The following is a 17,816-nucleotide window of genomic DNA, read 5'->3' on the forward strand; positions in this document are numbered from 1 at the left end:
AGAAGGGAGTTTGTTAAGTGAGGGTGTTTGGTAAGGACCGGTCTATAAATTAATTAAGAAAAAATTAATTAAATTATATTAATACAGTAAAGATGGCAGGACAGGTGATGTGTCGCAGATGCAATATGTGGGAGCTTCTGGATGCCATGGCAATCCATGTCAACCACCTGTAGAAAGCGTCTTTGACTCTGAACCGAAGCTCCTCAAACCATTGAGCTGGAGGCCGAGCTGGAGACATTGCGATGCATCAGGGAGGGGGAAGGTTGCCTGGACACTTTGTTCCAGAAGGCAGTCACACCCCTTTGGATAGGGCCGTCTGTTTTGGTCAGGGACAGGAGGATGTGACTTCGACACAGACAGATAAGGGGATCGAGAAGGTGGGAGTGGAGGAGCCTCAGCAATTGCAATTGAGCAGCAAGTTCGAGGTTGTTGCAGCTTGTATGGACCAGAGCGAGGGCTGTAGTGTGAATGAGTAGACTGACCATGGCATCACGGTACAGGAAGCCGTTCAAGTGGGAGAAGCAAAAAGGAATGTAGTGGTAGTTGGGGACAATATAGTTTTTTTTTAAAATTCATTTGTGGGGATGCGGGTATTGCTGGCCAGGCCAGCATTTATTGCTCATCCCTAATTGCCCACTAGAAGGTGGTGGTGAGATGCCTTCTTGAACCGCTGTAGTCCACTTGGGGTAGGAATAAAAATAAAAGTTCAAAGTCAGGATGGTGTGTGGCTTGGAGTGGAATTTGCAGGTGGTGGTGTTCCCATGCATCTGCAGCCTTTGTCCTTCAATGTGGTAGAGGTCGCGGGTTGGAAGGTGCTGCCTAAGGAACCGTGATGCGTTGCTGCAGTGCTTCTTGTAGATGGTACACACTGCTGCCACTGTGCGTTGGTGGTAGAGGGAGTGAATGTTTGTGGATGGGGTGCCAGTCAAGCGGGCTGCTTTGTCCTGGATGGTGTCGAGCTTCTTGGGTGTTGTTGGAGTTGCACCCATCCAGGCAAGTGGAGAGTATTCCATCACACTCCTGACTTGTGCCTTGTAGATGGTGGACAGGCTTTGGGGAGTCAGGAGGTGAGTTACTCGCCGCAGGATTCCTAGCCTCTGACCTGCTTTTATAGCCACAGTATTTATATGGCTAATCCAGTTCAGTTTTTGGTCAAAGGCAACCCCCAGGGTGGTGGTGGTGGGAGATTCAGCAATCGTAATGCCATTCAATGTCAAGGGGAGATGGTTCGATTCTCTCTTATTGGAGATGGTCATTGCCTGGTACTTAATCATCAGCGAACATCCCCACTTCTGACCTTATGATTAAAAGAAGGTCATTGCTGAAGCAGCTGAAGATGGTTGTCCTTGGACACTACCCTGAGGAACTCCTGCAGTGATATCCTGGAGCTCAGATGATTGACCTCCAACAACCACAACCATCTTCCTTTGTGCTGGGTCCGACTCCAGCCAGCGGAGAGTTTTCTCCTTGATTCCCATTGACTCCAGTTTACTTGTGGATAAGGATAAGAGTAGTCCTCGGGTGAAGGTGCTAAATTGGGGGAAGGCTAATTATAACAATATTAGGCAGGAACTGAAGAATTTAGATTGGGGGCGGCTGTTTGAGGGTAAATCAACATCTGACATGTGGGAGTCTTTCAAATGTCAGTAGATTAGAATCCAGGACCGGCATGTTCCTGTGGGCAAGAAGGATAAGTTTGGCAAGTTTCGGGAACCTTGGATAACGCGGGACATTGTGAGCCTAGTCAAAAAGAAAAAGGAAGCATTTGTAAGGGCTGGAAGGCTAGGAACAGATGAATCCCTTGAGGAATATAAAGACAGTAGGAAGGAACTTAAGCAAGGAGTCAGGAGGGCTAAAAGGGGTCATGAAAAATCATTGGCAAACAGGATAAAGGATAATCCCAAGGCTTTTTATACATATATAAAGAGCAAGAGGGTAGCTCGGGAAAGGGTTGGCCCACTCAAGGACAGAGAAGGGAATCTATGTGTGGAGCCAGAGGAAATGGGCGAGGTGCTAAATGAGTACTTTGCATCAGTATTCACCAAGGAGAAGGACTTGGTGGATGATGAGCCGAGGGAAGGGAGTGTAGATAGTCTCAGTCATCTCATTATCAAAAAGGAGGAAGTGTTGGGTGTCTTGCAAAGCATTAAGGTAGTTAAGTCCCCAGGGCCTGTTGGGATCTACCCCAGAATACTGAAGGAGGCAAGGGAAGAAATTGCTGGGGCCTTGACAGAAATGTTTGCATCCTCATTGGCTACAGGTGAGGTCCCAGAGGACTGGAGAATAGCCAATGTTGTTCCTTTGTTTAAGAAGGGTAGCAAGGAAATTATAGGCCGGTGAACCTTACGTCAGTGGTAGGGAAATTATTGGAGAGTATTCTTCGGGACAGGATTTACTCCCATTTGGAAACAAACGAACGTATTAGCGAGAAACAGCATGGTTTTGTGAAGGGGAAGTCGTGTCTCACCAATTTGATTGAGTTTTTTGAGGAAGTGACGAAGATGATTGATGAAGGAAGGGCAGTGGATGTTATCTATATGGACTTCAGTAAAGCCTTTGACAAGGTCCCTCATGGTAGACTGGTACAAAAGGTGAAGTCACACGGGATCAGAGGTGAGCTGGCAAGATGGATACAGAACTGGCTCGGTCATAGAAGACAGAGGGTAGCAGTGGAAGGGTGCTTTTCTGAATGGAGGGATGTGACTAGTGGTGTTCCGCAGGGATCAGTGCTGGGACCTTTGCTGTTTGTAGTATATATAAATGATTTGGAGGAAAATGTAGCTGGGTGTGATAAGTTTGCGGACGACACAAAGGTTGGTGGAGTTGCGGATAGTGATGAGGATTGTCAGAGGATACAGCAGGATATAGATCGGTTGGAGACTTGGGCGAAGAAATGGCAGATGGAGTTTAATCCGGACAAATGTGAGGTAATGCATTTTGGAAGGTCTAATGCAGGTGGGAAGTATACAGTAAACGACAGAACCCTTAGGAGTATTGACAGGCAGAGAGATCTGGGCGTACAGGTCCACAGGTCACTGAAAGTGGCAACGCAGGTTGATAAGGTAGTCAAGAAGGCATGCGGCATGCTTGCCTTCATCGGTCGGGGCATAGAGTATAAAAATTGGCAAGTCATGCTGCAGCTGTACAGAGCTTTGGTTAGGCCACACTTAGAATATTGCGTGCAATTCTGGTCGCCACACTGCCAGAAGGACGTGGAGGCTTTGGAGAGGGTACAGAAGAGGTTTACCAGGATGTTGCCTGGTCTGGAGGGCATTAGCTATGAGAAGAGTTTAGATAAACTCGGATTGTTTTCACTGGAACGACGGAGGTGGAGGGGCGACATAATAGAGGTTTACAAAGTTATGTGCGGCATGGACAGAGTGGATAGTCAGAAGCTTTTTTCCAGGGTGGAAGAGTCTGGGGCACATAGGTTTAAGGTGCGAGGGGCAAAGTTTAGAGAGGATGTGCGAGGCAAGTTCTTTACGCAGAGGGTGGTGAGTGCCTGGACTTGCTGCCGGGGGAGGTGGTGGAAGCAGGTACGATAGCGATGTTTAAGGGGCATCTTGACACATACATGAATAGGATGGAAATAGAGGGATACGGTCCCCGGAAGTGCAGTAGGTTTTAGTTTAGGCAGGCATCAAGGTCGGCGCAGGTTTGGAGGGCCGAATGGCCTGTTCCTGTGCTGTACTGTTCTTTGTTCGGGCTCCTTGATGCCATACTCAGTCAAATGCTGCTTTGGTGTCAAGGGCAGTCACTCTTACCTCACCTCTTGAGTTCAGCTCTTTTGTCCATGTTTGAACCAAGGCTGTAATGAGGTCAGGAGTTGAGTGGCCCCGTCGGAACTCAAACTGAGCATACTGAGCAGTTATTGCTAAGCAAGTGCCGCTTGATGGCCCTGTCGACGACACCTGCCATCACTTTACTGATGTTTGAGAGTAGACTGATGGGGTGTTAATTGGCTGGGTTGGATTTGTCCTGCTTTTTGTGTATAGGACATACCTGGGCAATTTTCCACATTGCTGGGTCGATGTCAGCGTTGTAGCTGTGCTGGTACAGCTTGGCTGGGGGTGTGCTAAGTTCTGGAGCACAGGTCTTCAGCACTATTACTGGAGGGGAATTGACACTACTCTCTGCAGCAAAGAGAGAGAGTCCAGAAGGCTTTGTTAATGGCCCGGTGGCAGGGTTCAGGACATCTGCTCGAGGCTGGAGAGGAACTTAGAGTGGGAGGAGGAGGATCCAGTTGTCATGGTCCATGTAGGGATCAGTGACATAGGCAGGAGAAGGAAAGAGTTTCTGCATAATCTGTATGAGGAGCTAGGCACCAAATTAAGAAACAGGACTTCAAAGGTAATAATCTCTGGATTATTACTTGAGCCATGTGCAAATTGCAGTAGGGTAAAAAAGATTGGAGAAGTGAATGAGTGGCTCAAAGACTGGTGTGGTAGAAGTGGGTTCCAGTTTGTAGGGCACTGGCACCAGTACTGGGAAAAGTGTGGGCTGTACTGTTGGGATGGTCTACACCTGAACTGTGCTGGGAACAGTGTTCTAGCAAGCCGCATAACTAGGGAAGTAGAGAGGGTTTTAAACTGAATAGTGGGGGCAAGAGATAAAATTTGGGAAGATGTGGTAAATCAAGGAGTAGAGACGAGGCAAGAGAGAAAGGTATTGATATGGGAAAAGATAAACAGACTGTGACAGGAAGAGACAGTGGGCTGAATTTTACGCCACCCCAAAGAGCGGGATGGTGGCGGGGGAGTGGTGTAAAATGGAGTTCGAGGCTCTGGGATCCCTTCCCGACCTGCTCCCGCCTCCACCACCACTTTACACAGGGTGGCGGCAGTGAAAAATGGTCTGCAGCCCCAGGCCAATCAAGGCCCTTAAGTGGCCACTTAAGGGCTTTCGCCCACCGCCAGGTAGATTTTACGCGTGGCAAACGGGCGTCCTGGACTCGAGAGAAGCTGCCTGACAAAAGCAGGTGGCTCTCAAATGTCCCTGGAGGGGCCCACAGCACCCAACACGCCCCCTCTTCCCCCCAATCAGCCACCCTTTGCCTCACCGGGGCCCAACCAATCATCCCCAGTGAAGCAACCAAAACTTATCTTTGCTCTCGGCTCCTGACATCTTTTCTTCACGCTGGGCTGTAGTCCCAGCAGTGGCCAACGCTTCTGGTGGTGCTGCTGGGATGAAGAGCTGCCGGCCCGCTGATTGGCCGGCAGCTCTATAAGGCGGGACTTCCTACCTCAAGCGGGTGGAAGTCGCACCTCAGCAATTGAAGCCCGGTGACCTGCAATATACGGGTCGGATCCCCAGGGGGAGACGGAAATGGGGTTGCCACCGACTTTGTATTGGTGGCTGGCTCCTGTCCGCCTCGGGTAAAATCCCGGCCAGTGACTACAAGTCTAAGAGAAAATCAGCAGACAAGGCTTGAGGCTACAAAAAAATTGAAGGGACAAAGCTTAAGGCTCTGTTTCTGAATGCACATAGCATTTGAAGCAAAACAGATGAACTGATGGTGCAATTGGAAATAAATAAATACAATCTGATAGCCATTACAGAGATATGGCTACAGGATGACATAGATTGGGACCTGAATATTAAAGGGTACATGGCATTTAGGAAGGACAGGAAGCTTGGAAAAGGAGGAGTGGCTCTGTTAATTAATGACACAATAGAGAGGGATGATGTAAGTTCAGGAAACCAGGATGTAGAAGCAGTTTGGGTCGAGACAAGAAATGATAAAGTTAAGAAGTCACTTGTGAGAGTGGTGTACAGGCCCCCTAACAGTAACCACATGGTAGGACAGGGTATAAAGGAAGAAATAATGGTTGCTTATCAGAAAGGTCGAGCGAAAATCTTCAGGGATATTAATCTACATATAGACTGGAAAAATCAGATGGGCAAAGGTAGCCTAGATGATGAGTTCATAGACTGTTTTCGGGATAGTTTCTTAGAACAGCACATTCTAGAGCCAACCAGAGAGTAGGCTGTACTAGATCTGGTATTGTGCAGTGAGATAGGATTAATTAATGGCCTCATAGGGAAGGCAACCCTTGACAGCAGCGATCATAATATGGTTGCATTTTACATTCAGTTTGAGGGAGAGAAGGAAGGGTCCAAGACCAGTATTTTAAACTTTAATAAGGGCAATTATGAGAGCATGAAAGCAGAGCTAGCAAAAGTGAACTGGCAAATTAGGTAAAGGGGTCGGTCAATAGAGATGCAGTGGCAGACATTTAAAGGGATATTTCAGAATACACAGAATAGATACATTCCAACGAGAAAGAAAAATTCCAAGAGGAGGACTCACCAGCCGTGGTTGACAAAAAAAAAGTTATCGTATCAAACTTGAAGAAAAAACATATAATTGTGCAAAGATGGGCGGCAGGTCAGAAATTGGACAGAATATAAAAAGCAGCAAAGAACGACTAAAAGATTAATATGGAGGGGAAAATTAGAGTACAAGAGAAAGCTGGCTAGAAATATAAAAACAGATAGTAAGAGTTTCTATAGATATTTAAGAAAGAAAAGATTTAACAAAGTGAGTGTTGGTCCAAAAGAAAGTGAGTCTGGGGGAACTAATCATGGAAAATAAGGATATGGCAGATGAATTGAACTGGTATTTTGTATCGGTCTTGACCATAGAGGATACAAGTAATATCCCAGGATTGATGTAAATCAGAAAATGGAAGGGAGGGAAGAACTCAAGAAAATTACAATAAGCAGGGGAACAGTACTGAGCAAATTGTTGGAGCTGCGGGGTGAAAATTCCCCGGGTCCTGATAAACTTAATCCAGGAGTGTAAAAAGAAGTGGCTAGTGAGGTCGTTGATGCGTTGGTTTTAATTTTGCAAAATTTCCTAGATTCGGGGAAGATGTCATTCGATTGAAAAATGGGAGGGACAGAAAGCAGGAAACTACAGGCCAGTTAGCTTCACATCTGTCATAGGAAAAATGTTAGAAGCTATTATTGAAGACGTTATAGCAGCGCACTTAGAACAATTCAAGGTAATCGGGCAGAGTCAACAAGGTTTTGTGAAAGGGAAACCATATTTAACCACTGCATTGGAGTTCTTTGAAGAAGTAATATGTGTTGTGGATAAAGGGGATAATATGTATTGTACTTAGATTTCCAGAAGGCATTTTATAAGGTGCCACATCAAATTATTGCAGACAATAAAAGCTCATGGCATCGGGGATAACGTATTGGCATGGATAGAAGATTGGCTAGCTAACAGGAAACAGTAGGCATAAACAGGTCATTTTCAGCTTGGCAAGATGTACCGAGTGGTGCGCCACAGGGATCTGTGCTGGGGCCTCAACTTTTTACAATTTATATAAATGACTTGGCTGAAGGGACCAGAGGTATGGTTGCTAGATGTGCTGATGAAACAAAGATAGATAGGAAAGTAACTTGTGAACATATGAAAATACAAATTAGGAGCAGGAGTAGGCCATTCAACCCCTCGAGCCTGCTCCGCCATTCAATAAGTTCATGGCTGAACTGATAACTCCACATTTCCACCTACCCCCGATAACCTTCCACCCCTTGCTTATGAAGAATCTGTCTACCTCTGCCTTAAAAATATTCAAAGACTCTGCTTCCACCGCCTTTTGAGGAAGGGAATTCCAAAAACTCACGACCTTCTGAGAGAAAACATTTCTCTTCATCTCTGTTTTAAATGGGCGACCCTTTATTTTTAAACAGTGACCCCTAGTTTGAGATTCTCCCACAAGGGGAAACATGCTTTCCACATCCACCCTGTCTAGACCCCTCAGGATCTTGTATGTTTCGATCAAGTCGCCTCCTACTCTTCTAAATTCCAGCGGATATAAGCCTAGCCTGTCCAGTCTTTCCTTGTAAAACAGCCCGCCCGTTCCAGGTATTAGTCTAGTAAACCTTCTCTGTACTGCCTCCAACACATTTACATCCTTCCTTAAATAAGGAGACCGGTACAGTACACAGTACTCCAGATGTGGTCTCACCAATGCCCTGTATAGCTGAAGCATAACCTCCCTACTTTTGTATTCAATTCTCCTCGTGATAAACAATAACATTCTATTAGCTTTCCTAATTACTTGCTGTACCTGCATACTAACCTTTTGTGATTCATGCACTAGGACACCCAGATGCCTCTGCATCTCAGAGCTCTGCAATCTCTCACCATTTCGATCATAGGCTTTTTTATGCTTCCTGCAAAGTGGACAATTTCACACTTTCCGACATTATACTCCATTTGCCAGGTCTTTGTCCACTCTCTTGAACCTATCTATATCCCTTTGTAGCCTCCTTATATCCTCTTCACAATTTACTTTCCTACCTATCTTTGTGTCATCAGCAAATTGAGCAAGCATACTTTCGGTCCCTTCATCTAAGTCATTTATATAAATTGTAAAAAGTTGAGGCCCCAGCACAGATCCCTGTGGCACACCACTCATTACATCTTGCCAACCAGAAAATGACCCCTTTATGCCTACTCTGTTTCCTGTTAGCGAGCCAATCTTCTGTCCATGCCAATACATTACCCCCTACGCCATGAGCTTTTATTTTCTGCAATAACCTTTGATGTGGCACCTTATCAAATGCCTTCTGGAAATTGAAGTATAATACATCCACTGGTTCCCCTTTATCCACAGTATATGTAACTCCCTCAAAGAACTCCAATAAGTTGGTTAAACATGATTTTCCTTTCACAAAACCATGTTGATTCTGCCTGATTACTTCGAATTTTTCTAAATGCCCTGCTATAACATCTTTAATAATAGTTTCTAACATTTTCCTTAAGACAGAAACATAAGAAGAGGACATGAGGCTCTAAAGGGATATAGATAGGTTAAGTGAGTGGGCAAGGATCTGGCAAATGGAGTATAATGAGGGAAAATATGAAATTATCCATTTTGGCAGGAAGAATTTAAAAAAGCATATTATCCAAATGGTGAGAGATTGCAGAGCTCTGAGATGCAGAGGGTTCTGGGTGTCCTCGTGCATGATTCATAAAAGGTTAGTATGCAGGTACAGCACGTAATGAGGAAAGCTAATAAAATGTTATCATTTATTGCGAGGGTAAGTGAATACAAAAGTAGGGAGTTTATGCTTCAGTTATACCGGGCATTGGTGAGACCACATCTGGAGTACTGTGTACAGTATTGGTCTCCCTATTTAAGGAAGGTTGTAAATGCATTGGAAGCAGTTCAGAGAAGGTTTACTAGACTAATACCTGGAACGGGCGGGTTGTCTTACGAAGAAAGGTTGGACAGGCTGGGCTTGTATTGCTAGAGTTTAGAAGAGTAAGAGGCGACTTGATTGAAACACAAGTTTGTGAGGGGTCTTGACAAGGTAGATGTGGAAAGGATGTTTCCTCTTCAGAGAATCTGGAACTAGGGGTCACTGTTTTAAAAAAAAAAATGAGGGTTTTCCCATTCAAGACAGATGAGGAGAAATGTTTTCTCTCAGAGGGTCGTGAGCCTTTGGAACTCTCTTCCTCAAAAAATGGTGGAAGCAAAACCTTTGAATATTTTTAAGGCAGAGGTTAATAGATTCTTGATAATCAAGAGGGTGAAAGATTATCGGGAGTTGAGTTTATAATCAGATCAGCCATGATTTTGCTGAATGGCTCGAAGGGCCGAGTAGCCTGTTCCTAATTTCTATGTTCATATGTCGAGTGGCGCAGTGAGTTTGGTTTTCTTAAATGAGAATGTAGTGAGCACAAAATGCATTTATAATGGTGTATTTGGAGCTTAGAGAAGAAAAAGGAGCATTGACCATGCAAAGTTAAGATTCTTTGTTATATATTCTCTCGTTTGGCTATTGCAACATTTTAAATAGCCAAATTTATATTAATTTGTATCTATTCTGTTTGCATTGTGCAGAATATGGAAAAGATTATTTCAAATGGCAAAGGAGGAAAACAAAGTGGTTTTTCTTCAGTGCTAACTATGAGTTGTAAATGAACATGTTTGACTGTAAATTAACAAACTTGCATTATAGCATTTATCTATAAACTTTAGGTGATCTACTTGATGTTTATTTATTCATTCATGGGATGTGGGCGTCACTGGCCAGGCCAGCATTTATTGCCCATCCCTAATTGCCCTTGAGAAGGTGGTGTTGGTGTTGGTTCATTCACCACATGCATTTCTGTAGTGTTAGAATTACAAGTTTTACTTTTATTTACTGCTGTGAATTTTTAGTAGCACTGTTTCGTAGTGCAATGAGAGGTCATAGTGTTAGAAATGGCAAATATTACTTCGGCTTCCAAACATGAAAATATCTGGTCTGTAAAGGCCTGTTGGGTCTATAGCAGCTGCAGTTATGTCTTCAGCTATGTGGTAACAATTATAAAGATGAAGGATTAATCACCTTCTTGAAAATGTATGTGGCCAGTATCATGGATTTTGCAATACTGCTGTGCAGAGTTTAAAACCACTGTTGAAAAACATGAGATCTCTTATAAAATATTAAACAAAATTGACACTCTGTTGGTGAGAGGGGTTTCTTGCTTCTGTCAAGTGGCTGTGCATTAGAAATGAGGATATTTAAAAATAGCTCATAAAATAGATTACATGAAGCTCACACATTATGAGCAAATGAGTTGAACTTGCAGGATTTCAAGATGTAACTCCTTAGCAATTTATAGCCGTGAGGTATTGTTTTGATCCTCTTGGTGATGTACAATTTTTTGCACCACTCATAAATGCAGAGATTTTATCACATTTCAGATGTGCAGTTTTTGTTTGGTAAATCCCAAGGTTAAATGTTGAGTTTTGTTTTCAGTTGACTGCAGATTCAGGCCTACAAAATCTATTAATGACCTGGATTTTGCAGTGACAATGATGGCAAAACTGTCACCATTTTCCGTTATCCGCCATTGAAACTGGCAGCAACTTCAGGAGCTGGCATACGTGCAGAATAATGCAGAAGTTGCTATCAGAGATTCTACACTCCTCCAGAGGGTGCAGTGTTCAGGTCCCTCCAACCCCCGAGAGTGCAATCCCTAAGCAATCAGTAAATTCATGAAAACTTCCACTTATGCGCTGTTTAGTGTCACTGTAAAAACCTTGTTGAATGAAGTGTAACTTGGTTTTTAATGACGTATTAACTTCATAATTACTGCTAAATGCCCTCACTGGTCCTGAAAAATTAATTGTATATTTGGTATGTCAAATTTCTTAGAAAATGTCCTAAATATATAGATTTTTTTAAACAAGTTTGTTCATCTTTATTTTAACTTCTATCTTAATCCAATTATTATTTATTGTGCTATCTGAAGATTTAAAAGTGATGGATTTTAAATGCTTCTAACTTCATGATTTGCTGTGTGTGAAATATTTAAATATGATTGGCTGCTTAATTGCTTGGTGCTATCACTGTTACTGCATGCCGTGAGATCCCCTGGACTTGGTGCCAGATTTAAACTGCTGTTGGAAAATGGGAAATCCATGCCACCGAAATCGCTAGATCTGTGTGGGCAGTTTTCTTCGAGCGTGCCGTTGCTTCACCGCTGACTGCAAAATCTGGGCTATTTCTTTTTCTCAAGTTTTCTAGTTCAGGAAGCCCCAATTTGTTTTTTTAAAATCAGAACCTGATGAAGGGTCACTGACTTGAAACATTAACTCTGCTTCTCTCTCCACAGATGCTGCCACACCTGCTGAATATTTCCAGCATTTTATGTTTTTATTTCAGATTTCCAGCATCTGCAGTATTTTGCTTTTATTTTAGTTTAATACCTTTGTTTGGGTTGAGCCTTGGCTCTGTATTTTAAGTAGATTGTAATTCAAATTATTACATATCCTTATAAATCAGAAATGTCTGACTCAGAAAAAAATAGAGATTACTGAAAGATAAAATGTATTTTCTGCTTACTATGTCTCATGCCCAGTTTTTCCACATTCCAGATATGTGCAGCATTGTTATAATTAAATGTGAATTCAATTTATTTCGTGTAGATGAGCTTGATCCTGTCTGTCCGTTCACATGAATGCCCACTTATCTGCAGGAGTCAGTGGATAACCATTGGGCAGGATAACTGGCTATTATCCTCTGACTCCTCTCTCCTATTTATTAGCCCTCCTTCCTGATCAGGGTATTAAACAGTGAAGTCAATTAGAGTGGTCCCACAGCCACCCTGGTTGAAATTAGCCAGTTGCAGACTGGTGATTAAGTATAAAGCTTCACTGATCTGCATGACTCAACACTATTTCATGTGATGATTTGGAAGAGCTCCAGCAGTCACATGAATTTTTTATAAATATGTTTTGGATGGGCATCTGTGCTGTGTTGACAACTTGGCTATTGGCTTGAGCGAAGATAGTTGTCCTGAACACTGACAGGACCAGCCTGTCCTTCCATTTTAATAACTCACACATGGGCGTTCAACTGTTTTCTCACTGTTGTAATTTTCTGTTGATTGTTTAGTAAATGCTGGGCAGTTTATGCAACCAGCCCTGTTGTGTGAGATTGTATACCAATATGACATAATATTGAAAGTTTAAGTTCCTTGCAATTGTGTATGGGTAAAATGCATTGAATGGTGGAGGGTGAAGAAAATACCCCTGGAATTGCCTTGAAATTTTCACTGCAACATTGGTGTAGTATGGTGTAATGCCAATTTTCAACACAAAAAATCAAGCAAGTTTGCAGATAAGTGACTTGCACCGACTTTCTGCGATCTTTTGTGATGATTCAGAGAAACCTCTGAAATGGCCTAGCAAGCTACTCAGTTTAAGGGCAAATCAAGACGGGCAATAAATGCTGGCTTGGCCAGCGATGCCCACATCCCACAAAAAACGAACAAAAAAAACCTGCATAGAGCCTCTGATGCTCGTTAATATAGCAGTCTGTACAAAAGAACATAGAATGTGGGTTTTCTGCATTTATGCCAGTTGTGAGTGGGCTGTAAGTTTACATCTAACATTTTAAGTACAGCACTACCCAAAGTCATATTTCTAGTGTTTCATGATTTTAAAAAATTATTTTGTCGAATAATACAGCACAGAATGAGGCCTTTTGTCCTATTGTGTCTGTGCCAGCTTTTTAAAGGAGCTATCCAACTAGTTTCACTCTCTTGCTCTTTCCCCCATTGCCCTGCAAATTCTTGCTTTTGAAATGTTTATCCAATTCCTTTTTGCACCCTTTCAGGCAGTGCATATTGATCATCATAACACACTGCGTTAACAAATTTATAATTTTCTCCCCTCTGGTTCCATAGCCAGTTGCCTTAAATCTGTGCCGTCTGGTTACTGAACATCTTTGTAGTATTTCTAATTTGAAAGTGCTGGGGATGATCTTGATGAAGTGATGTAATGACTTGACATGCGTCAGGGAACTCTAGCTTTGGCTGCCCTCTTTTTTTCCCCCTTGTGGGAAATTACCTTGATTGTATCTGAGCCATCTCCTCTTTAAAGGCGGCCTATTTTATTTTTATTTTATTTAGAGATACAGCACTGATTGCTCCATTACAGTTCTGCTTGTCTGTCTTTGGGTCCGATATACCCAGGCCAGATCCCTCCTCAATTCTCTGAAATTTAAGCATTTTTATCCTAGATTGCTCCTTATCCTTGTCCATAACTAATCTAAAGCTTACAATACTATTGCACACACCTTTTTGTGATGAAGTACACATGGCTTTTTTGAATATTCCTCCGATTCCACGTGCATTATTGCCAAAGTTTGGAATTGAAATGAGGTGCATTGGAGTGGTACTTAATCATGCTGAGATTTACAGTAAAATACAGTTAGCTTGTGTTGCCCAGCTACAGGCCTGTGTTTTGGAATTGTTGAACTTTTTCTGCTGTGTTGGCTTTTTTCTGGTTCTCGATGCTAGCATGTATGAGTCTAAATAATTCTGAAGTAAAAGTGTACTGTCAACAGCGCACCTGTTACAAACTACTTGCTATGAACAGATGAGTGGTCTCCTTCAATGAGTGAGGTGGTAAATATGCTATCCAGTGTGGAATTGTATTTTAGCAACCAGCAACGTCTCTGGTTTAGTCCCCAGTCATTGGTCAGCCAGCTGGTCATAACTCCTTCATCATGTTTTCTATCCTATCAGTAATTTTGGTTGGAAATTGCACTTGCCTACCTCCGCTTCCCCTTTCCACACCCAATTGGATAACCTGTGAAACTCATACATAATAACAATTTGGGCAGAGCACCAAATGGTTATGTGGGTAGCAGCCACCATACCTCAGAATAAGTCTGCCCTTCAAGAGTCAAGGCAAATGGCAAATAATAAAAATTTGGTAAATAAAAGTGTAGAACTTCTCCTGGATCCAGATAAATCTGCATTTAGATGAATTTCTCCGAAACCTTTTCATGGCAAGAGCACTTTATCTGGTGAATAGCTAAGCAATACTAATTTTACTTCAGCATTTTCACAGAATCACAGAATAATAGTGCAGAAGAGGCCCTTCGGCCCATCGAGTCTGCACCGCTGCATTAAAGACACCTGACCTGTCTACCTAATCCCATTTGCCAGCACTTGGCCCATAGCCTTGCATGTTATGACGTACTAAGTGCTCATCCAGGTACCTTTTAAAGGATGTGAGGCAACCCACCTCTACCACCCTCCCAGGCAGGGCATTCCAGACCATCACCACCCTCTGGGTAAAAAAGTTCTTCCTCAAATCCCCCTTAAACCTCCCGCCCCACATCTTAAACTTGTGACCCCTCGTAACTGACCCTTCAACTAAGGGGAACAGCTGCTCCCTATCCACCCTGTCCATGACCCTCATAATCTTGTACACCTCGATCAGGTCACCCCTCAGTCTTCTCTGCTCCAGCGAAAACCTATCCAAGCCTATCCAACCTCTCTTCATAGCTTAAATGTTCCATCCCAGGCAACATCCTGGTGAATCGCCTCTGCACCCCCTCCAATGCAATCACATCCTTATAATGTGGCGACCAGAATTGCGCACAGTACTCCAGCTGTGGCCTCACCAAAGTTCTGTACAACTCCAACATGACCTCCCTGCTTTTGTAATCTATGCCTCGATTGATAAAGGCAAGTGCCCCATATGCCTTTTTCACCACCCTATTAACCTGCCCTTCTGCCTTCAGAGATCTATGGACAAACACGCCAAGGTCCCTTTGTTCCTCAGAACTTCCCAGTGTCAGGCCATTCATTGAATACTTCCGTGTCACATTACTCCTTCCAAAGTGTATCACCTCACACTTTTCAGGGTTAAATTCCATCTGCCACTTTTCTGCCCAGTTGACCATCCCGTCTATATCTTCCTGTAACCTAAGACACTCCACCTCACTGTTAACCACTCGGCCAATCTTTGTGTCATCCGCGAACTTACTGATCCTACCCCCCACATAGTCATCTATGTCATCTATATAAATGACAAACAATAGGGGAGCCAGCACAGATCCCTGTGGTAGGCCACTGGACACTGGCTTCCAGTCACTAAAACAGCTGTCTGTCATCACTCTCTGTCTCCCATGTGGGACCTTGTCAAAGGCTTTGCTGAAATCTATGTAAACTACATCAACTGCACTACCCTCATCTACACACCTAGTCACATGCTCAAAAAATTCAATCGAATTTGTTAGGCATGACCTCCCTCTGACAAAGCCATGCTGATTATTCCTAATCAAATTTTGCCTCTCCAAGTGGAGATAGATTCTCTCCTTCAGAATTTTCTCCAATAGTTTCCCTAGCACTGACGTGAGACTCACTGGTCTGTAGTTCCCTGGCTTATCTCTACAACCTTTCTTAAATAGTGGGACCATAGTAGCTGTTCTCCAGTTCTCTGGCACCTTCCCCGTGGCCAGAGAGGAATTAAATTAGGGTCAGAGCCCCTGCGATCTCCACCTTCGCCTCCCACAGCATCCTGGGACACAAATCGTCCGGACCTGTAGATTTGTCCACTTTTTAAGCTTTCCAAAATCTCCAATACCACCTTGTCACTCCCTCTGACAATTTGCTCAAGAACCTCACAGTCTCTCTCTAAGTTCCATATCTACATCCTCATTTTCTTGGGTGAAGACAGATGTTAAGTATTCGTTCAACACCCTACCAATGTCCTCTGGCTCCACCCACAAATTTCCCCCTTGGTCCCTAATGGGTCCTACTCTTTCCCTGGTTATCCTCTTCCTGTTGATATACTTTTCAAATATCTTGGGATTTTCCCTACTTTTACCAGCCGGTGTTTTCTCATATTCCCTCTTTGCTCTCCTAATTGCTTTCTTAAGCTCCATCCTACACTTTCTGTACTCCACTAATGCTTCCATTGATTTGCTCTACCTATATTTGCTGAAAGCCTCTCTTTTCCTTCTCATCGTACCCTGAATGTTTCTGGTCATCCATCGTTTTCTGGGCTTGTTGCTCCTACCTATTACCCTAGAGGGAACATGTTGGGCCTGTTCCCTCCCTATTTCCTTTTTGAATGCCCCCCACTGCTCTTCTGTAGATTTCCCGACAAGTAACTCTTTCCAGGCCAGATCCTGCCTTATTTTACTAAAATTTGCTCTCCCCCAATCCCAAACCTTCTTTTGCAACTTGTCTATTTCTTTCTCCATAACAAGCTTAAACTGTACCATGTTATGGTCGCTATCACCAAAATGATCCCCCACCAACTCATCAACCACCTGTCTGGCTTCATTCCCCAGAATTAGGTCCAGCACTGCACCCTCCCTTGTTGGATCCTCTACATATTGAGCGAAAAAGTTCTCCTGTATACATTTTAAGAACTCCACTCCATCTAAGCCCTTAACACTATGACTATCCCAATTAATGTTGGGAAAGTTGAAATCACCTAATAGAATTACCCTATTATTATTTTTACACACCTCTGCGAATTGCGTACAAATTTGCTCCTCAATTTCCCGCTGACTATCTGGGGGTCTATAATAAACACCTAGCAATGTGGCTGTCCCTTTTTTATTCCTAAACTCTGCCCATAAAGCTTCATTTGATGCCCCCTCCAAGATATCATCTCTCCTTACTGCAGTAACTGACTCCTTAACTAATATTGCAATGCCCCCTCCTCTTCTACCCCCTCCTCTGTCTCGCCTGAAGATACTATATCCTGGGATATTGAGCTGTCAATCCTGCCCCTCCCTCAACCATGTCTCCGTGATAGCTACTATATCACAATTCCACGTGTCAATCCTTGCCCTTAACTCATCCGTTTTACCTGCAATACTCCTGGCATTTAAAGTAGTGGTCTTACTCCCTTGAAACTTACTTCCGCTGTATTCCCTCTGACTTGTTCGCTTTCCTGTGTTTAGCTGTGTCCCTATTCTGCTGTGAGTCTGCATCTCCTCCCCCTGCCAAATTAGTTTAAACTCTTCCCAACAGCACTAGTAAACCCGCCAGCAAGGGTGTTAGTCCTCCTCTGGTTCAGATGTAGACTGTCCCGCTTGTACAGGTCCCACCTTCCCCAGAAACGGTCCCAGTAGTCCAGGAATCTAAAACCCTCCCTCCTGCACCAACTCTTAAGCCACGTGTTCATCTGTGCTGTTCTCCTATTTCTATACTCGCTAGCATGTGGCACTGGGAGTAATCCAGAGATTACAACCTGAGAGGTCCTGCTTTTTAGTCTACTGCCTAACTCCCTGAATTCTTGATGCAAGACCTCATCCCTCTTTCTACCTATGTCATTGGTACCAACATGTACCATGACCTCTGCCTCATCGCCCTCCCCCATTCAGGATGCCCTGCAGCCGTTCAGTGACATCCCGGACCCTGGCACCAGGGAGGCAACACACCATCCTGGAGTCAGGTTGACGGCCACAGTAGCGCCTATCTGTTCCCCTGACTATAGAATCCCCTATTACTATTTCTCTTCCTCTCTTTCCCCCTTCCTGTG

At 43.6% G+C, this 17,816-nt stretch overlaps 1 protein-coding gene across 7 annotated transcripts in view; it reads left to right on the top strand.

Moving 5' to 3' along the window:
- The window catches only part of LOC137369594 (WD repeat-containing protein 7), a 928,502-nt gene that overhangs the window by 243,143 nt on the left and 667,543 nt on the right, over positions 1–17,816 (top strand). The window lies entirely within an intron of this gene.

Source organism: Heterodontus francisci, chromosome 1 (assembly GCF_036365525.1).
Source record: "Heterodontus francisci isolate sHetFra1 chromosome 1, sHetFra1.hap1, whole genome shotgun sequence".
Lineage (NCBI taxonomy): Eukaryota > Metazoa > Chordata > Chondrichthyes > Heterodontiformes > Heterodontidae > Heterodontus > Heterodontus francisci.